Raw genomic sequence first — 23,766 nt, forward strand, 5'->3', positions numbered from 1 at the left:
AAGTTCTCGTCCCGTTCCAAACAAGGTTCAAAACCGGCTGCAATATACTTCAAACCACAAGAAAAACCGGAGCTGCTTAGTCTTCAAACCGTACCTGCACAATGTCGAAAGTCAGACCAAAAACCAATTCAAAAATAACAAGCAAAAGCTAACAATAGCACCCATGTCAGCCCTGCATATCCAGCAAGAGTACATGCCGGTCAAAACCTCAGCCGCAACTCCAACAATTCAACATGATTCGGAATCGGGGAACCTGCATTATCATAAAAGAAAATCCAGCAAGAAGACGAGTCGGTATTCAAAACCTAATCAAGTCCGCAGCCTTGTGTCATACATGCCACATTTCAAACCAAGATCCAAAAACATTCAAAAGTCAGCATTCGTACACACATAACTAACTTCTAACTGTTATAAACCATAGCCAATTACCAACACTTTCTACTAACCGAAACCACCCCATAACTACCTCTTAACAGTCCATAACCAATCCTCTTACTAATTTCCAGTCCAGCCTAACAAAATCAGTTACATATACTAACCACCAAACCATTTTCTATATAACCTTTTTCCAACCTTCAAACAGAATCCAATAACAAAAAAAATCAGTTTTTCACCAACAGTTTTCTAACTAACCACTAACTGATTTTCACATAACAATCCTTTTACTAACAGAACCAACAGAAAGAGGAGGAGGAGAAACCGAACTAACAGAAATAAGAAAATCAGAAACAGAAGGGTAACTAACCTCTCTTCCATCAACCTATATAACAGGGGTCTTCTTCATCGATTCATTTTTTTTCCAGGCCATTCTTTCACACACCATTCCCTCTTCACTTCTAATCTTCACTCTTCTCTCCACTTCATTGATCATCTTCAAATCTCCCTCTGCTCTTCTTCAACCTCCCTTTCCCATTCATCTTCACCACCATAAACACTCTTCAATCACCATAAAACAAACTCTGAAAAAAACAGAAAGAGGGGAGGAGATGCATAACAGAAGGTAACAGAAAATTAACAGAAAAAAAAACGGAACAAACTCACCTCACTATGGATCCTCTTCAAGAATCTCCACGTTCTTCACCATGGCCTATCTCGTAGAACCTGGCCTTCGTTCATCCACCACCATCCTTCATCTCAGCATCATCTCCATTACACCTTCATTCTCTCTGCAAAATCATCATCATCAACTACCACGAGCTTCATTCTTGATAATCATCATCTTCATCTCGCATCAAATCACCGAATAATCAGCACCAATCGAAGCTTCATCTCCGAATCACCTTCAAGTGTACACGAACTTCAATCATCATCACAGTTGCATCGATTCGGAAAACATCTTCTCCCCGCAAGCAACTTCGTTCAACTTTCATCATCGTCATCAACGCGATTCAAGTACCAACGTGTCCACAATCTGTGCACTGCTTCGTCAACAACGCAACAGAGACGTTACTATCACAATCGCGTCAATAGCGTGAAGATATGTAAGCCGCGAGGGAAGAAGAAGATTGAGCGAATGGATTCTTGAAGCATGTTACAGATTTCTTTTCTTCGTCTTCAATCAAATCGAAGACTCGCTGGACTTTTTCCGGTAGGCTTGAAGTTAGATTGAGACAAGAGGTGGGGAGGTCGAGGTGAGAACAGAGTTAGCGGCTGAGAGATTGATCAATAAGGGGAGGATCACCGCCGCAGCATTTCGATCGGAGGAGATTGGGATGAAGATTCCGCCGCCGTCGCCGTTTGTACGTTGAAGAAGAGGAACATTGCTTTGAAACGCGAAAGCTACCAAACAGGTAACCTAATCCCCCTTCTGTTTTAATTTTGTTTTTTAATTCCCTTAATTGTTACTGATCATAAATTAATTGATACAAAAATCTGATTAGTTGGATATAAGCGTGATTAATGGATCAAGTATAGGTTAAGTAATTGAAATAACATGGGGTTTGATTAATTTGAATCTGATTAAGAAAACCTGGATTGGGATCAAAACAAAAGAACCAATGAAACAATCTGCATGGGCCTTCTACGAAATTCTGAATGCACTCCCGTGGCCCATGTCCACTTTTTTGTGCTGATCAGGATTTGAATAAAAACAATTATGGGCCAATTCCCATTGGGCCCTGCGTAGCATCTCATTTTTCACACCTTAAATTCAATTCTCACCCTCTGTTTACATTGCTATTTTTAGGTTCTACTAGTCTTTTTTCCATTTTCTTTTAGGTAGTAAGAACACCAATTTTTCTCCTATATTTTTAGACCTTAGTACTAATTTTGACACATAAAAAACGCAATAAAAAATATTAGCTTCTTAATTAGGTTTTAGGCTAGTTTAATTTTGACTTTTAATTGATTCCCTTAACACTTAAAAAGCTTATAAAAAGTAGTAGATTTTCTTAGGTTAGTTTTGACATTTAAGATCTTTTATAAAAAACCATAAAAATAGTAGTATTTTAGTGTAATTTTGCATCAATGCTTGAATTGTTTTGTGCTAGTTCCATGTTATCTTTGTATGATGCTTGTGTGACTTTGTTGCTTAGCTTTTGGCCACATTTTTGGCCTATTTTGTTGATACCATTTTAACGCTTCTTTTAGAACCTATCCCATGTTAACATTAGGATTTAGACTTGTATAGATAACATAAATTAGAATGTTAGATCTAGTTCCCTATTGCATTCTTTTTCTTTTTCAACTCTTTAAAACATTAATAAAAGGAAGATGCGAATCACAATAAGAAAGTGATAGAGAAATGAGTGGGATTCATTCCCTAATCTATTTCTCAATCGCTTAGTGGCATAGAAACGAGTGGGATTCATTCCCTAATCTGTTTCTCGGTCACTACTTAATGGGAGAGAAACGAGTGGGATTCATTCCCTAATCTGTTTCTCAAACATTAATTAATGGGAGAGAAATGAGTGAGATTCATTCTCTAATCTGTTTCTCAAACATTACATAATGGGATGGAAGTGAGTGGGATTCATTCCCTAATCTGCTTCTCGATCATTATACATTTTATGTGATTCGAATCGCAAAGTAAACTCCCTTAAAAAATACACAACCAAAAACACTTTAAAACATCTAACAATGGTTCAGACTAAAGCAAAGTAGAGAAAGTGGTGAGTGGCCCGGTATTGGGAAATGTTCATCACTCATCTATCCTAAAAGACACAAACCAAGCATTTCTTTTTCTTTTGCCTCGTTGGCACCTAAGGGCAATGTCATTTCCGCTTGTACGCATCCTAGGTCGATCCCTTATGCAAGAGCGTGAACATTGACTCCGCCCAATAAAAAACACAAAAAACAAACAGAAAATCTTTAGCCGAGCTACGGTAACTCTGATTCCTGAAAAGGATACGTAGGCAGCGGGGTAGGGCCCGTGCGAGTACAATTCTTTATTTTTCCTGCATTCTGCATTCATTCGCATTTAGACATAGACATAGATACACACCCTTTAGATAGAAACAAACATAGGTGGATACCATCGAGTACGATGGGCGTGAGGGGTGCTAATACCTTCCCCTTGCGTAACCGACTCCCGTACCTTGATCTCTGGTCGCAAGACCTTGTTCTTATTCTTTTCCAGGTTGTCTGATATTCCTTTCCCTTATGGGATAAATATATTAGTGGCGACTCTGTTCTTTTTTCGCGAGCGTGCGACAGCTGGCGACTCCACTGGGGATGTTGCTAGACCTGTTGCTGGTCCATCCTTAGTGAGTCGATCCTAGCCTATCCGTTTGTTTGTTTATTTACTGGGTGTGCTATGTTTTGTCTATACGTGCCTTTATTTATTTTATGTATTTATTTTATGTTTCGCATATCCTGTTTACTTTCCCGCTTGCATATCATGTTTATTTTCCGCATGCATCTGGACTGGATTGGGATCCCCTTCGGTACCATATATTTTCACTATTTGCAGGTTGGGTGGGATGTTCTATGAGGTAAAAGGCCCAATACCCAGGCCATAGTGACACATAGGATACCTAGGATAGAGTGGATAGTCATGACGCCAACAGAATGTCAGGTTCTGTTGATTGCGATCATGAGACCCACGACCAGTCGAGGTTCAAATGAGATACCGTTGTTGGCATGTATTTGCGACAATGATGGTGTTTCAGGAGAACTGATAACGCTGGAAGCCATTGACCTACCTTGACCTAGATTCACCTGTGAGTGGGGTGGGATATACATGACAGGTACCGTTGGTGACTATTCTGTTCTGTTGGTGACTATTGGTTTTCCTGGTATTCAAAAAGGTGTCGGACCTTTGATCCTGTGACATTTGACCTGTATCAGTTATTCAGAGGATTGTACAGTGGTTACTAAGATTATATGGACCTTGATCCCATGCTGTTGCATTGCATAACATCATTGTTTTATCCACTTCATTTATGAAAGATCCTAAAGTCTATTTCCAAAAAAAAAAAAAAGAAAAAGAAAAGAAAAGATACTCCATATAAAACAAAACCTTGATTCCAAAAAAAAGAAAAAGCAAAAAAGAAAAGAAAAGATATTCTATACAAAAGAGAAGCTTTAATTCCAAAAAAAAAAAAGAATGAAAGTGTGTGAAAAGACTTTAGGATCTCTCATAAATGAAACATGCATTCATACTATCATGCATTTCATGGTTCTTTCAAAGACTTATGGGGCCATTTCCATCCAGATTTCAAGATCAACAACAGATTTGACTTCTCACTGCCACAACTCCAAGATCAACTATGGAACAACTCCGTGAGGAAATGGATGAGATGAGGGAACAAATGGGTCATCTTATGTTGGAAATGCAAGAATTGATCCATAATCAAGATGCACTAAAAGAGGAAAACAATCAGTTGAAGACTCAGTTGAGCCTGGTCATGGAAGTTCTGAAGACGGTACTAAGAAAAGAATGTGATGTTGTCCCTGCTGCTGCAACAGAAACTGTTGACTCTTTCTCTTCAATAGGATCTCTTTCCACTCATGGGATGCCTCCGAGAGCTCCCCCTCAAACTCAAGTACCGTCACCTCCACGTCAATTTGTTCATGTCCCTAGAATGAATCAAGGAGGCCAAATGCGTGGGAAAAAGCCTAAGATACCTCAGAGAGTTCTCAATCCTATCCCGTTGCCTTATGCTCAATTACTTCCTCGCTTGCTGGAACTTCAGTTGATTGAGCTACGAGATTTGGCTACGCCTGAAAAGCTTCCTCCCAATTTTGATGCCGATGCTCGATGCGAGTTCCATTCTGGGGCACCTGGCCATGACATTGAGAATTGTAAGGCGATGAAACATCAAGTTCAAGATCTCATTGATTCAAAAGTGATTTTGTTCACCCTCGAGGGTATGATTGTTCAAGGAAACAGGGTTCCACATGTGGTGGAAAGAAAGGTTGATTCATGCTTCTATGTCGGATCTACTTCAAATGCACCATCTTGGGTTCCAGGTTTCCCACTTCATCAGTCTCCGATTGTTTCACAACCAAATCAAAGGGAGAAGACACCTGAACAGAATCATCAACAAGGTCATCTGAATGAATACCCACCTAGAAGTAATTTGGGACGAAGAAATGCTCCTCTGGACCAGATTCCTATGACATGCACTAAACTTCTGCCATATCTAGTGCAAAGCTCATTGGTGGTCCCCAAATCTCTGAAACCTCCACCACGCCCGTTTCCACCTGGGCATGACCCTAATGTGCAATGTGGGTACCACGCTGGATCAGCAGGGCACTCAACCGAGGACTGCAACGCTTTCAAAGCCAAGGTGCAACAGTTGATCGACGAGAGACATATAACCCTTCAAGGAGGAAACATGTGGGTGAACGGAATGCCCGTGCCCAAGTGAATGTCCGTATTCCATGAAGTGTCACAAAAAGAAATAAGCCCAGAAGGAGTCAAGTCTCCTCAACTATGGCAATCATCATTTCCTTTCTGTGTTCTCATTTCAAGTATTTCCTGTTTTGTAGAAAGTTGCTTCCTTGAACTCGTTGGTATGATAATAATAAAAACACCACAAATTCTCGAGCAACTTTGTCAGAATCTCTTTCAAGTAGTAATCAAGATGTTATGTAGAAGCATCTTTCATTCTCAAGGTTCTTGTGCTCAGTTGTATCCGTGGAGATTGGTGTTTCAGTTGATGTTTTGGTCTTTCCTTACAACAGATGGCTTCTCCAAGTTTGATGAACTTGCAAGGTTCTTCCATTAAGGATGGCAATTACTACTCTAACGACTATGCTTGGGGCTCCCGCACGAGGGATAAGCAAGACATACTCTTATCTTGAGCATTGCATCACTCGCATTGCTCGAATCCCTAAAGTAAGGCAAAAGTTTACAACTCTTGGGTGACTTTGTCGAATTTTCTTTTGAAGTAATCTAAAGTTTTTGGAAGGAACTGCAAAAAGTATTCGAGATCAACAAGTCCAGACGGAGTCAAGTCTCCTCAACAATGGAAACCATCTAGTTCTTTATTGCATTCTCATTTTTAACATTTCCTTGTTTGTTTAAGCATTGCTAGCATGTAAAAATTTGTTAATTTCTGAATGAAAATCATAATACATTGTTTATGTTTGTCTTGAAAAAATCCACTCGTTTTCACTCATAAAATGTTTTTGGCATTACGATACCAACTTTACTAATTGCTTGCTGAGGCAAAAAGCTGAGGGAGAATGATGAAAAATAAAAACGCAAAAATCTCTAATCATGTGTTTTTGAATAAAAAACCCTACTGAGGATGTACAGGCATTGTTTCAAATCCCCAAACACCGGAGATATAAGGGAGATAGACCCTCGTTAACCCCTTTGAGCCTTGGAGAAGGAGTTTCTTTTCTAATCATAAAAACCCTTATTTTAACCTTGGGGCAGGGTAGTGTTCATTTAACTTGATCGAGTGTTCAGAACTCACCAAAAAGGTATGAATCTAAGGATACAACAAGGGTTATCCTTCAAAGGGCTGAGGAATGTCAAAACCGCAATGATTATCCTTATTCCATCAAGAGGTTAAAAGAGGACGATGCCACAATGGTTATCCCTCATCAATCAGAGAATGAGGCAGTCACAATATTTCAAACAAATCGAGAGCAACGCAAGATCACACGACTTGTTCAAAAAGTGAATAAAAAAAAGAAAGCCCGCTAAGTCAAAAACTTGAAATAAGTGACTTAGGCAAAAGTTAGGGCATCCCGCTGGACTCCAAAATGAAATTCAAGAGAATTTATCCAGGCAAAAGTTAGGGAAAGCAGAAGCGAAAAACAAGGATTACAAAATAAAAATCCTTATCAAAGGAACAAAGTCGTGTGATGATCAATCAGAAGAATAAGAAAGTGAGTGACTGCCATGTCCAAAAAACCTCATTGATTCCTCAACCATTCCAAATGCCTTGTGAGGAATGAACACTCATGTCGAGTTAATTGAACCTAGGATTGGAGAACATCACGATGGGGGTGGGTATCAAATAATTTTGAGCCTAAAAATCCTTTGTTTTCTAAAAACCGTGAACCCAGCCAAGTTACAACCCTTAAAAGTCCTAATTGAAGTAGGGTTTATTTCGAAAGCACACTTCGATGAGATAGCGTTTAACTGACTCCCAATGAAGCGTGACACATATCCATGTTGGTATCGTATGCCTGCTTTATCTTCCATATGCAAAAAATCGAGGTTGTATCAACTAGTGATTCATTCACAAGAGGTCGCAACCTCATTCCACTAAAATGTTTTAAAACTTCAAGACTAACATACGCTTTGCATTAGAATTATCATTCTTAGAATTAACATTCTTTTGCATACAAAACATCTGCTTAAACATCAAAAGTTTCAGGATGAGAATCATTGAGTAACTTGATCATGTCAAAGTACAAGAGACTTGAGAACTCCGAGGAGGAAAACCTAATCATCTCAAATGTTGACCATCAAGGGGCAAGTTATCCAAAGAACTCCGTTGGGCATGAACAGTTAATGCTTTCCTTGATTACCTTGAGGGGAAGAGTTTGAAGACTCTGTTGAGCGTGGTAAAGTTGTTTCCATATTTGTTTGACTTCAAAACAATGGAAGCTTGAGGATTCTAGTAAGATGTACCTAATCAGGGGCAATTGAATCGAGGTTTGACCTCTCAAATTCAGCATATCTGGGACAATCATGTCGATAAGTCTCTTCAAGCTTTGACCAATCTGGGGCAATCAGGTCGATAAATCTCTTCAAGCTTTGACCAATCTGGGGCAATCACGTCGAGGAAGCTCTCTTGAGTTCAACCAATCTGGGGCAGTTACGTCGAGATTCGACTAGTCTCTTCAAGGATCCTTTAGGGAAATTTCCTTCATGGGTCATGAAGCTTGGGGCAAAATCTTTTCCCCCCCAATCATAGGAGTTTATTTCTCCTGGAAACTTGGTCTCTCCCCAAGCACGGAGTTTATTTCTCCCGAGAGTTTGTTCCATTCCTCAAGCATAGGAGTTTATTTCTCCTAGGAGTTGTTCTACTTCCCTAACCAAGGCTCGTTACCTGGACGTCTCATCCCCAACATAGTGAATCGAGGGAATCTCCTCAAGCTGAAAATCCTCCAAGTGGTGGCACATGGTGAGAAGTCAGAAGCCATTCTTCAAGTCAAAGAAAGGGGCATCTTACAAGTCAAAGTCCAATATCTTTTGGCACCTCTACATGGTCCTTAACACTAAGGGGATTCTCCCTGGTGTTTACTTCAATAATGCCTTTATTTGGCATCCTGCATATAGTATTCATTGCATATAACAGTGCATCCTCAAAAGCGTAGCATATCCATCAAAATGGAGCATTACGCCATAGAAAAATTCAAACATACATCAACGCATAAGCTAGTTTCCATGTGCCCAGAAGGCATAAAGCAACATATACCCCCAAAAGAAGTCTCATCTTCTCTCCCCAATGTGGATCGGATACAATGTCTTTCTTCGTCAGAATTGTTGTCTCCGAGGTTATTTCCCGCATGCTGCGTGCATATTAGAGCGTGAATGAGGGTGGGCATTCAACCCATCTCATTTTTCAATCATTTGGATAACCATACTTGGTGTGTGGCAATTCGAACGATTGCCGCTCTTGAAGAGTTACACCCCGCCTTTGGCCTGAGGGATCAATGTAATTCTTATGCTTCGCAAGCATCAATATCTCCGTAATCTCCAATGGTTACTATCATCTTCTTATCGAGTCTAGTCGTCACTAGTCTCGTCGTGGTTATTTCCCGTGTGCTGCGTGCAAAATAGAGTGCGAATGAGGGTGGGCATTCAACCCATCTCATTTTTCAAACGTCTGAATAAACCATACTTGGTGTGTGGCAATTCGAGCGATTGCCACTCTTGAAGAGTTACACCCCGCTTTTGGCCTGAGGGATTAATGTAATTCTTATGCTTCGCAAGCATCAACATCTTCGTGATTACGTCTTTTGATCGAGTCTAGTCGTCACTAGTCTCCGAGGTCCCTTCCCCCGTACGGGAAAACTTTTCAAGTCCAACCACCGTGTTGTCAAAGCCCAGTTCCTAACCTGGCAAACCCTTTCAAAGCCCAGTTCCTAACCTGGAAAACCCTTTTCAAAGCCCAATGTTCAACTTGGCAAACTATTTCGAAACCGAACCCCGATGTTGAGTCTCAGATCGTACTAGGTCTATTCTGTCCTGAGGATCGTACGAGGTCTTCTCCCGATGTTGAGTCATAGGTCGCACGAGATCTTTTCCTTTCAGTTTTGAAGATCGTACGAGGTCTTCTCCCGATGTTGAGTCATAGGTCGCACGAGATCTTTTCCTTTCAGTTTTGAAGATCGTACGAGGTCTTCTCCTGATGTTGAGTCGTAGATCGCACGAGGTCTATTTCCTTTCTGTCTTGAAGATCGTACGAGGTCTTCTCCTGATGTTGAGTCGTAAGATCGCACGAGGTCTATTTCCTTTCTGTCTTGAAGATCGTACGAGGTTTTCTCCTGATGTTGAGTCGTAGATCGTACGAGGTCTATTTCCTTTTTGTCTTGAAGATCGTACGAGGTTTTCTCCTGATGTTGAGTCATAGATCACACGAGATCTTTTCCTTTCAGTCTTGAAGATCGTACGAGGTCTTCTCCCGATGTTGAGTCGTAGATTGCACGAGATCTTCTCCTTTCAGTCCTTGTTTCATATAACCGTTCTCTTTGAAAACCGGTATTGGTACCGCTACCATATTACATACTACCACCATTCAAATCAATTACTCACTGTATATGTCCATCAGAAAAACAAATTTCTCTTTCCCCAGCAGATATCAAAATAAAAAATAAGAATAACACTTACACCATCTTCTCTCTAGGACAAATTTCTGGTACTTTGATATTTAATCTTCTTCTACCTCGAATGTTCGAAAGGCTAACGCCAATCTCACCTTCAGGTTTAAGACGATTAAATAGGGGCAGCTGTCATACCCCAAATTTGTCCTACCCTTAATTCCTAACTGGCTTAAAGTTTCACATCCATGTGCATATCTCCACTAGGTCATTAACATAACTCATTCATCATTAACCATAAAATCCAACAAAAGATCGAGGATCTTGGAAGCTAGGGTTTTTGTATGGTCATTCATGATGGACTTCTTTCTCCTAAAGCTACGAGGTTTTTCTCTATGAAGATTCATCAAAGGCAAGAAGAATATGGTTCTTATGCGCAGTGTCTACAATCATTAATTCAAATGAGATTCAGTGGTTTTCAGGTTAAGGTGTTCTTATGTGCTCCAATCCTTATCTTCCTCAAGAATTCCTCAAAGGATTGTTGTTATGTCAGGTTGAAGTACAATAAATATCAAGATGTGAGAGTTAGACTTGTGGGTTTATTGTGTTCAAGGCGCCGCTATACGTAATTGATTGGTGGTTTGGTTTAAATCGAGGAATTGAGGTTGAATTAGATTCACAATGATTTGAGGATGAATTTGATTCGATGATATGATTGATTCTACTATTCTAATTTCTTTCAAGACAATGAGGTTGTGAATTGTCTTCGATCAAGGGATTATCATTTCTCCCGATTATTTGTTGATTGCAATACAAGGTGAATTATATTGGAGATTTAATTCAGGATCATTTGAGAATCGAAATAGCATTCAAAGTTTCTCACCGACTTCATTCATCAAGTCCAAGTCGCCATGATGCAAAGTCGTAAGACATGGCCTCAAGATGCATAAGCTCATTCAAAATACAAAGGAAATGTCACTCAAGTCAACATGGTTCAACTTCATATATTCACTCATAATTCAAATATCCCACAACTGTATTCAAAATTATCATTCAAAAAATCCTTAAGCAAGCACTGTTGCACTTATTACATTCTTACACAAAAAAAAAGGGAAAAATTACATGGATGATTCCAATACCAAAAGAGCTTATGCAAGGTCCCGATTACATCACAATCTCTAAATTATCATACCAAGTTTCATCACAATTCCATAAAATACTAAAGGGTATTATTATGCAAGAACAGTATAAGAAAGTTACAAAATTTTGATCACTGGAACCTATGTCCAGCTTGTAAGAAAGGTTCTGCATCCAACACAATAGGAACCGAGCCCCGTTCGAAAAGCCTAATACTGGCAGCCAAACTCTTGCTTATGCGATATCATCATTCCAAGTCCATTATCCAAAGTTCTCGTCCCGTTCCAAACAAGGTTCAAAACCGGCTGCAATATACTTCAAACAACAAGAAAAACCGGAGCTGCTTAGTCTTCAAACCGTACCTGCACAATGTCGAAAGTCAGACCAAAAACCAATTCAAAAATAACAAGCAAAAGCTAACAATAGCACCCATGTCAGCCCTGCATATCCAGCAAGAGTACATGCCGGTCAAAACCTCAACCGCAACTCCAACAATTCAACATGATTTGGAATCGGGGAACCTGCATTATCATAAAAGAAAATCCAGCAAGAAGACGAGTCGGTATTCAAAACCTAATCAAGTCCGCAGCCTTTTGTCATACATGCCACATTTCAAACCAAGATCCAAAAACATTCAAAAGTCAGCATTCGTACACACATAACTAACTTCTAACTGTTATAAACCATAGCCAATTACCAACACTTTCTACTAACCGAAACCACCCCATAACTACCTCTTAACAGTCCATAACCAATCCTCTTACTAATTTCCAGTCCAGCCTAACAAAATCAGTTACATATACTAACCACCAAACCATTTTCTATATAACCTTTTTCCAACCTTCAAACAGAATCCAATAACAAAAAAAATCAGTTTTTCACCAACAGTTTTCTAACTAACCACTAACTGATTTTCACATAACAATCCTTTTACTAACAGAACCAACAGAAAGAGGAGGAGGAGAAACCGAACTAACAGAAATAAGAAAATCAGAAATAGAAGGGTAACTAACCTCTCTTCCATTAACCTATATAACAGGGGTCTTCTTCATCGATTCATTTTTTTTCAGGCCATTCTTTCACACACCATTCCCTCTTCACTTCTAATCTTCACTCTTCTCTCCACTTCATTGATCATCTTCAAATCTCCCTCTGCTCTTCTTCAACCTCCCTTTCCCATTCATCTTCACCACCATAAACACTCTTCAATCACCATAAAACAAACTCTGAAAAAAACAGAAAAAGGGGAGGAGATGCATAACAGAAGGTAACAGAAAATTAACAGAAAAAAAACGGAACAAACTCACCTCACTATGGATTCTCTTCAAGAATCTCCACGTTCTTCACCATGGCCTATCTCGTAGAACCTGGCCTTCGTTCATCCACCACCATCCTTCATCTCAGCATCATCTCCATTACACCTTCATTCTCTCTGCAAAATCATCATCATCAACTACCACGAGCTTCATTCTTGATAATCATCATCTTCATCTCGCATCAAATCACCGAATAATCAGCACCAATCGAAGCTTCATCTCCGAATCACCTTCAAGTGTACACGAACTTCAATCATCATCACAGTTGCATCGATTTGGAAAACATCTTCTCCCCGCAAGCAACTTCGTTCAACTTTCATCATCGTCATCAACGCGATTCAAGTACCACCGTGTCCACAATCTGTGCACTGCTTCGTCAACAACGCAACAGAGACGTTACTATCGCAATCGCGTCAATAGCGTGAAGATATGTAAGCCGCGAGGGAAGAAGAAGATTGAGCGAATGGATTCTTGAAGCATGTTACGGATTTCTTTTCTTCGTCTTCAATCAAATCGAAGACTCGCTGGACTTTTTCCGGTAGGCTTGAAGTTAGATTGAGACAAGAGGTGGGGAGGTCGAGGTGAGAACAGAGTTAGCGGCTGAGAGATTGATCAATAAGGGGAGGATCACCGCCGCAGCATTTCGATCGGAGGAGATTGGGATGAAGATTCCGCCGCCGTCACCGTTTGTACGTTGAAGAAGAGGAACATTGCTTTGAAACACGAAAGCTACCAAACAGGTAACCTAATCCCCTTTCTGTTTTAATTTTGTTTTTTAATTCCCTTAATTGTTACTGATCATAAATTAATTGATACAAAAATCTGATTAGTTGGATATAAGTGTGATTAATGGATCAAGTTTAGGTTAAGTAATTGAAATAACATGGGGTTCGATTAATTTGAATCTGATTAAGAAAACCTGGATTGGGATCAAAACAAAAGAACCAATGAAACAATCTGCATGGGCCTTCTACGAAATTCTGAATGCACTCCCGTGGCCCATGTCCACTTTTTTGTGCTGATCAGGATTTGAATAAAAACAATTCTGGGCCAATTCCCATTGGGCCCTGCGTAGCATCTCATTTTTCACACCATAAATTCTATTCTCACCCTCTGTTTACATTGCTATTTTTAGGTTCTACTAGTCTTTTTTCTATTTTCTTTTAGGTAGTAAGAACACCAATTTTTCTCCTATATTTTTAGACCTTAGTACTAATTTTGACACATAAAAAAGGCAATAAAAAATATTAGCTTCTTAATTAGGTTTTAGGCTAGTTTAATTTTGACTTTTAATTGATTCCCTTAACACTTAAAAAGCTTATAAAAAATAGTAGATTTTCTTAGGTTAGTTTTGACATTTAAGATCTTTTATAAAAAACCATAAAAATAGTAGTATTTTAGTGTAATTTTGCATCAATGCTTGAATTGTTTTGTGCTAGTTCCATGTTATCTTTGTATGATGCTTGTGTGACTTTGTTGCTTAGCTTTTGGCCACATTTTTTGGCCTATTTTGTTGATACCATTTTAATGCTTCTTTTAGAACCTATCCCATGTTAACATTAGGATTTAGACTTGTATAGATAACATAAATTAGAATGTTAGATCTAGTTCCCTATTGCATTCTTTTTCTTTTTCAACTCTTTAAAACATTAATAAAAGGAAGATGCGAATCACAATAAAAAAGTGATAGAGAAATGAGTGGGATTCATTCCCTAATCTATTTCTCAATCGCTTAGTGGCATAGAAACGAGTGGGATTCATTCCCTAATCTGTTTCTCGGTCACTACTTAATGGGAGAGAAACGAGTGGGATTCATTCCCTAATCTATTTCTCAAACATTAATTAATGGGAGAGAAATGAGTGAGATTCATTCTCTAATCTGTTTCTCAAACATTACATAATGGGATGGAAGTGAGTGGGATTCATTCCCTAATCTGCTTCTCGATCATTATACATTTTATGTGATTCGAATCGCAAAGTAAACTCCCTTAAAAAATACACAACCAAAAACACTTTAAAACATCTAACAATGGTTCAGACTAAAGCAAAGTAGAGAAAGTGGTGAGTGGCCCGGTATTGGGAACTGTTCATCACTCATCTATCCTAAAAGACACAAACCAAGCATTTCTTTTTCTTTTGCCTCGTTGGCACCTAAGGGCAATGTCATTTCCGCTTGTACGCATCCTAGGTCGATCCCTTATGCAAGAGCGCGAACGTTGACTCCGCCCAATAAAAAACACAAAAAACAAACAGAAAATCTTTAGCCGAGCTACGGTAACTCTGATTCCTGAAAAGGATACGTAGGCAGCGAGGTAGGGCCCGTGCGAGTACAATTCTTTATTTTTCCTACATTCTGCATTCATTCGCATTTAGACATAGACATAGATACACACCCTTTAGATAGAAACAAACATAGGTGGATACCATCGAGTACGATGGGCGTGAGGGATGCTAATACCTTCCCCTTGCGTAACCGACTCCCGTACCTTGATCTCTGGTCGCAAGACCTTGTTCTTATTCTTTTCCAGGTTGTCTGATATTCCTTTCCCTTATAGGATAAATATATTAGTGGCGACTCTGTTCTTTTTTCGCGAGCGTGCGACAGCCCTCACCAAAAAGTGTGTTGTGTTGCTACTCCCAAGCAAATTGAAGAAATAAAATTCTTGAGAAAAAACAATCCGTATTCTAACACCTTTAATCCAGGGTGGAAGAATCATCCCAACTTCGCTTGGAAAGATCAACAACAAAATCCTTATAAGGCAGAGTGGGAAGTAGCTATTGAGAGAATGGTTGGACAATGCTCTCAGTTTCAAGAAGAGACCAAAAACAACCACAGGAACACCACAACTTCAATCAAAAATCTGGAAGTTCAAGTGGGTCAAATAGCACAGCATCTCACTCTACAGGCACAAGGTACCTTTTCGAGTTCAACTGTGAAAAATCCGAAAGACCAAGAGAAGATTAATGCTGTTACTACAAGAAGTAAGAAAGTGGCAGAATCTGAAAAAGAAAAAGAGGAAATAGATGACCCCATGGTAATAGAGTTGGATTTGGAAATAAGAGAAAATCCAAAAGAGCCAGAGGTTGTGGTACCGCCGGGTAAACCATTTGAAGAAAAAAATAAGAAAGTTGTCGAACCGGTGATCAAACTGCCTTTCCCTTCTAGAGTGACAAAGAAGAATTCAAAAGAGAAAGACTTTGAGAAGTTCACTGCCTTGTTCAAAAAGTTAGAGGTAAATCTACCCTTCTTAGAAGCACTTGAGCACATGCCCTTGTATAGGAAATTTATGAAGGAGGTGATGGCGAAAATGAGATCACTGGGAGGGGAATCAAATATTGCAACTGAGAAGTGTGGTATAGTCTCGATAGCAAGAAAGATCCCAATAAAGAGGAAAGACCCTAGAGCGGTGGCGATACCATGCACTATCAAGAATACAACATTTAAAAAGGTACTCCTCGATTCTGGTTCTAGTGTGAGTTTAATGCCTCTGTCCATTTTCAAAAAGCTTGAATTGGAAAAGATTAGTGAAAGTAAGACACAATTAAGGTTCGCCGATCACACCATTAAGAAATCATATGGGGTAGCTGAAGATGTACTTGTGGAAGTTGATAAGTTTGTATTCCCTGTTGACTTCCATATCATGTACATTCCGGAAGACGAAGAAACTCCTATCCTTCTTGGAAGACCATTCTTATGGACAGGCCGCTGCAACTTCGACATTGAAAAAGGGACACTAACGTTGAAATCATTTGATGAAGAAGTAACCTTGAAGATGTTAGGAGTTAAGAAACATAGGGCGGTTGTAAATGATCAAACTTCTTGTGGTATGACAGAAAGTGAGGAAAAAGACAAAAAGCCTAAACAATTCCAAGAAAAAGTGTCAAGCATAGCCTCTCGGGTGGAACCAACTCCTCTAACCACCAAATGTTCTAAGAAAAAGAACGGTGAAAAGATGAATGAGGAAAGTGAATTGAAGAGAAAAGATGTTAATACTTTTCATCATCATGAGTTTTTGGTTTCAGAGGTGAAAAGCAACAAGGTGTGGAAGAGAAAATACCCTCCATAATAAAGGGTAATGGACCGTCGAGCCATGCGACGTTAAACGAAGCGCTTTGTGGGAGGCAACCCACACTTTTAATAATTAATTTTTCTTTTTGTTTTGTTTTATTTCAGGTAATAAAAAGTGGATTTCTCTGGTGAAAGCTTGAAAAGCGACAGCTGGAGTTGATTTACCTTATGTGAGTCCTTTCCGCAGTGGGCTAAAACATTAAGGTCAATGTTTAGTTCAAGTGTGGGGGGGGGGGGGGGGGGGGGGGGGGGTTCTTGCATTTCTTTTGTTTCTGTTTTTATTTTATTTTTAGCATTTCTATTTGTCTTTGGTATACCATTGTGTTACAGAGTGAGAAATAGTTATTGGATGAACCCGAGATTGATAGCTAGTGGATGAAAGATACTCCCCGAACTTGATCTCCCGAGGCACCCCGGAAATTGATGCAGCCATGAAATGATAAAATTAAAGGTTGGACGCGATTTGGTAACACCGGACTGAAATGGTTGTATGGTATACCCTGTCATACCCTAATTTTTGACCCCCCCTGAGATGACATATCTTCAGGATTTTTCATCAAGTCAAGACAAGTACCCAGAGCAGTCATTTCTCCATCTGGTACCTAATCGAGGATGCTCAAAGACAAGAAAGCTCAGACAAAGGATCAATCAATACAAAGACTAGTCTCTAATACAATCATGGGGCTCAAAAACTTCACTTTTATCATCTATGATTGATTAGACATCCAGTCATATGAGTACAGGTTTACTCAGGTCACCAGACTAGGGTTTTGAGCCTATCAAGGACTGAAATCAGGGATCACATTTGGGAAACCCTAAAAAACCTCAGAGGGTCATTCAAAGACATCAATCATCTTCAAATAACTCATATTACAAGGTCTACTGGACATCACACTTCAATTCAAAGTCTACAGTCATTACTTTCACATGGTCGACAAATTAGGGTTTTGACCTAATTCACCAAGATAGTTGACTTCTGATCAGGGCATGAATCCAAAACTCAAGACATGATTCAAGGATCTCTACTACCTCCATATAATCCATTTATATCATCCATTTGGGGAGAAGATCTTATTTCTACACAAAAGCCCAAAAATTCACTTTGTCAGGAAAAGTCAACTGTGAAGGATCATCATTGACTTTTAAGGTTTTTGGTCAAAAAAATGACTTTCAAAGATCAATATCATCAATATATGGATGTCAAAGTCATTTGGCCAAAGAAATTCAAAGAAATTCATCAAGGAGCGAAAAGTCGGGAATTAGGGTTTTTGAAGGCATGGTGAGATCTCAAAATTTCACCTACACAACTCAAAAAACTTCCAACATGAAAGTTGTAGATCTTGCCAAATAAAACAACATCTTACAAGGGAACTTTTTTCAAAAGATCAACCATTTATGAAGTTTTGGAAATTTTGAAGTTTAGGTCATAAACACTTAGAAATTTTTCTAAGTGTTTTAACCTAGTTTTCTTCCAACTTTGGCCTCATTTTTCACAAATTTCCCAAAGGATTCTGAAGAAGACATAAACTAATGATTTAAAGTAGATGTTTAGGGCTTTCCAAATTGTGTTCAACCTTCTCAAAATTCAATTTGAGCTAAGAGTTATGCTTGTTCAAAGTTGGCCTCATGAAGTAAAATTATAGGTCATGCATCATTTTGGAACTTTGAAATTTTGTGCACATGACCTCAAATACAGATGCTACATGACCCATAATACATCTGCAAACATGCCATGCATTCATTTTCACCATGCCATAAGAATTGAAGAAGATTCTAAAAACAAGAACATGTGATTATGTAATGATTACATTTGTGAATTTATGGCAAATTGATGAATCACCCAAGGAATCTTCTCACCAACCAATTAGAGCTCATTTCTGGCTCAGAATTGTCCCCTAAGATCAAGCAAAATCGAGGGCTAGGGGATTGATCAAATGGAATCAAAATTCTCATCATTGCATAAGAGATATTTGCAAATTTCCTTCATGGCTAAGAAACCAAATCAACTTCACTAAGGAAGCTCACTCCTCTGCAGCTATACTGATCCATTTGCCTATAAATAGAGGCCTCATCCTCATTCAGAAAACACACCAAAGCAACCATATTACTTGCTTTCTCTTTCTTTTCTTTTGTTCATTGTTTTTCAAAGTTCTTTGGCAAGAAGAATCGATTTCTTCAAACCAGAGCTTATCTTTGGGAAGTGAGCATTCTAACATCTCAAGGGAGGTCATTTGAGGTGATCCAAGCACCTGGATCACTTCTGTAAGTGGAGGAACACCATTGTTGCTCTCACTTTGGAGCATTTGCAGTTGGAGGTCCATGGAGTAATTCAGGAGGTTCTGAGCCAAGCCAATCATCCAGGCACACTCCTCAGGTCATAGTGAAGCTAACCAGATGGCTGCAGCCCATCTGTAACTCTAAATTCAACACCCTCCATGTTCACTTGAAGCTGAAATTGAGGGAGGTCCATAGAACAATTCAGAAGGATTCAGGCTATAATAAACATCCAGTTAGCATCATTGAGTCTCAGGGAAGCTATTGAGATCATTCATTCAAGCCCAGGTGCTCTCAATCATCCTCACGACCTTCAGTTTCAGAGGTAAGTTTCTGAACCTCACCTCTTTAATTTAAGCACTCTTTGTGATAAAGCTCGATTCTATCTTGTTCAGCATCATCAGAGGATTGAAAACCCTCTATCATCATTCATTTATCTTTCAGCATAGCCATTTAATTTGATTTTTAAGTTTTAGGGTTCTTCACGATTTCTGGTAAATTAGTTAGATGTAGTTAATATAAGTACATGTTAGTTACATATTTAGAATCGTGAGTAAATTTAGAGCAAGTTTGGTCTTTACATCTTTGCAAATGGTGGAGAAATGAGCAAGTTCATAAATTTGAAATTTGAGAGCTTGAGGTTGAAGACGAAGATGGTGGTGGCGCGCAATTTTCAAACTCAGGTCTAAGTTTATTTTATTTTGATTGATACCTGTTTCATTAACGACTAAAACGTGATAGCCCAGTGGTAGAGAGTGTTTGTGTGTTGCGCGTGCCCAAGGTCTGGGGTTCGAATCCCCCTCGCCCCAGACTTTTTGATTCTTTTATTTTTCAATGATTTACTACTTGTTTTAAAACATAACCAAATGAGTGCAAGTTACTTTCACCATGCGCGCGCTGGCCCAGTGGTTTGGTTTTGGGTGTGTGACCTAAAGGGCGTGAGTTCAAGCCTTGGTGAAGACATTTCTATATTTTTTACCACTTTTCACACTTATTTCCTTCACAACTTCACATGAATATTTAACCTATCAAATTAAATCATTTTCACTTCATTTTTTACACACTTCTTATTTAACATATCTATTTTGTGAATAATCAAAAAAATCATAAAAATATTATTTATTTCATGTATTTTTATTAGGTTTAAAATAGTATGTTTTAGGTGTTTTCTTAAATACTTGAATACATATTTTTCACTTTGTTTTAACCTAAATCACTTTGTAAATAATTTTATGATAAAACCCTAATTGTTTAGGTCTTAATTAAGTAAAAATCTTTATTTTTACTTTAATTAAGTTGACTTTTGTCAATTTTCAAAGCTGTTATCAGTCTCCGATTAAACGGATGATTAAGGTTTTCAAACAACAAAACCTTGTATCATTCCAGATCATTTTTTTTTTAAATTGCTTTTACACCAGTACTGCAAAGTACTGGGCCTCTAATAGAGTGTAAGTCCCAAAAACCTTCTCTTCTTAGCTTGTTTTCAAAACTGTATTTCCAAAATCTTCTTTCTGTTTTCAAAACATTCTTCTGGTATTTGAAGGGCATTATTCCCGGTGAAACTCTTCAGATACCTATGTGACCTTTGTCCATCTTCACTTCTTCTGTTTTCAAAAACCATTAACTGTTTATCATATACATTCAACTGTTATCAACAAAAACAACAAAAATACTGTTGAGGCTCTGTACATACTTCTTCAAAGGCCTCCACTCCATCCAGGTTAGGCTTTACAAGCTTTCAATTTACAGTCTTTATTTAAATTACTGTCAAATATAAACTGTGCATATATATATATATTAGTTTAGAACTACGTTTGAGTATAAACCTTAGGACAGTTAAACTATATATATATATTATAGGAATATGACCTAGGATTGAGAATGTCTTCCCGGTGAAGGCTCTTTCCTAATTAGAGATCTGTAGTTCAAACCCCCAAGATGAATTATTCCCGGTGAAACATCTTGGTAAAAACCTTAGAATCCAAATATAGGACACATCCACCTAAAGAGGAATTATTCCCGGTGAAACCTCTTACCCATTTGCTTAGAGCCAAAATAAGTTCAAAACTACATAAGCTTTCTCTTGTGCTATAACAAGGACCCTCGATTAGCCTCCTCTTGGGCTTTGTACAAGGACCCACAGGCTTCTTAAAAGCATTTCCAGCTTCCTCTTGAGCTTGTATACAAGGACCCATCAGGTTTCTTATAAACATAGGAACAGGTCTTTAGTCACCTTTTAGCCTACCCTGGTGAGTTTCTTCCAATTTAAACCAGACTTTAAACAAGCTAAGTTTGTCTCAATTTTGCATTGAGTACACCTTTTGGAATGAGAGACATGGACAGTCTCTGTCACCCTTATCTTCATCAATCTTCCTTAGCAGAGTCTAGGATCCATGTTTGATCATCCTCAGCATTGAGTCAGCCTTCATCTTGGGCTTTAAACAAGAAGTCTCACTAGATAATCTTTCTGCCATCCATTTTAATAAAAAACCCCTGGAAAGGGTTAGCCTCCAACATCTGTCTAAAATGTCAAAAACCCCTGGAAAGGGTTAGCCTCCAACATCTGTCTAAAATGTCAAAATCCCTGGAAAGGGTTAGCTTCCACACATTCCTCCATTTTAATAAAAAATCCCTGGAAAGGGTTAGCCTCCAAAATTAATAAATAAATAATTTCATTCTCTTAGGAGATAATTTCCCCAAAAGAGTCAAAACCCCTGGAAAGGGTCAGCCTCCAAAAAAAAACATGATAAAAGTCAGTCTTTTAACAAGACAAATTCACCAGCTGAGTCAAAATCCCTGGAAAGGGTTAGCTTCCAAAGAAAAATAGTCTTTTAATAAATAAAACCTCCTCAGTAGAGTCAAAACCAACAAAAACAGTTAGCCTCAACCTTGGGCTTCATACAAGGCACCCAAACAATAAAACTCCCCTGTCAAGAGTCAGCCTCAACCTTGGGCATTGTACAAGGCAGATAATAGAGTCTCCCCAGTGAGTCCTTCATCACTCAGTAGCCACAACCTTGGGCTTTGTACAAGGCAGATAAACCATATCTTTCATGTGTCAAAGATTCCTAACACTTAGGATCTTTCCCCATATAGTCATCAATGCTTAATTCATTTAAGAGTCCGCCACAACCTTGGGCTTTGTACAAGGCAGAAAATAATGTTTTCCCCTAGCTAGAGTTAGCCACAACCTTGGGCTTTGTACAAGGCACACAAATAGAGTCTCCCTAAGTAGAGTCAGCCTCAATTCTGGGCTTTGTACAGAACACAAAAATACCCTGTAATTAATTCCCAGTGGAGTCATCTCCCAGAGTCAATAATATTAATTAATCAATCAAAAAAAGCCTCAAGCTTGGGCCTCATACAAGCCAGCTAAAGTCAAATCTTTTATACAGTAAATAGACATAGCTTATCTCCATAGAGAGATATTTTTACTACTCTACCACATTCAAACAAACAAACATTTCATTTCAATTTTAATCAAGTCCCCCATTTAGGATTTTGAAAGGCATGAGCTGGCAGTAAAACCCAGACATGTGGTAACTTTCCCTAATTTGGATGAGCATCTTTCTTTCATTTAAGAGGCATTTGACTGGTATACTTGCACATACACAAGTAAGGTCCCCCTCTTGAATGAAATGAATTCAGTTATTCTGTCACTCCTTTAAATGTTTGTGGTAGAATAGTACAAATACCTCTCTGTAGAGATAATTTCATGTCTCTTTACTGTAAACAGAGATTTAATTCCAAGCTTCAACCTTGAGCTTCAAACAGGGCACCAAAAACAATTAATTTCCCTAGTTAGTTCCCCGAACTACATTAAGCTCTGACTTCCACTAGGGATATGTAGGCATGAGGTTCACAAGGAATCTCAGCGAGCTAATAAAATACCAAAAATAGTCTGTCTGTCTGTCTGTCTGTCTTTTAAAATCAATTCAATTCTCTCTCCTAATACAAAGGAGAAACTTTCCCAATCATAGCAATAAACACAAACACAATGACACAGAGAAGGTTCCTGTAGAGTACTACAGATATGTAGGGTGTTTAAACACTTCCCTATGTATAACCGACCTCCCGGACTCCAGAATTTCTAGTCTAGGTGTAAATCCCCACACTTAGCAAACTCCTAGGGTTTAGTTGAGATCTTTTTTTTCCCTTTCCTACTCGTAGGACAAATAAGAAAGTTCGTGTGATATCGTAGGAAGAACTGAAATAAAATTCATCCCACCACGGGCGCATTCTCCTTCCAAATTTCGCGTGAAGGGTTTAGCGTGCCGTCCTCCCAAGTGAAACGGGGAGGTAAAGAAAACGACCACCACAGAAAAATGGCGACTCTGCTGGGGATATAAGTGTTAAAAACCTTGGTTTTTCATCCAAACCAATGGTTGACCTGTTGCTGGTCCAGCCCCAATGAGGAATTAGGGATGCCAAATTCCCCCTCAAACAAGAGAGGTCCTGCCTAACCTCTGTGTCATATCATGTGTTTGCTGCATTTATATTTGTTTATTTTGTTTATTCTGTATCGGGAAAGGGCTTGATTCCCCCTTGTGGTGAGAAATCCTATACCCGGATTTGAGTGCAACATAAGATAGGATGGAGGATGTCTTCCCGGTGAAGGCCCTCTAATCTTGGTTTCCAAGTCTACTCTTGGGATTTGCCTGGCTGGTTGTGATTAACTGCGCCACTGCATTCCGAGACTGATTTGTACCAGGAGGACCTAGAAACACATTAACCCCACTTAAAGCCTTTTTTTAGGACGTAGAGCGGTGATTACGGAAGTAATTGTCACGCAGATAC

This window comes from Vicia villosa, linkage group LG1, assembly GCF_029867415.1.
Source record: "Vicia villosa cultivar HV-30 ecotype Madison, WI linkage group LG1, Vvil1.0, whole genome shotgun sequence".
Lineage (NCBI taxonomy): Eukaryota > Viridiplantae > Streptophyta > Magnoliopsida > Fabales > Fabaceae > Vicia > Vicia villosa.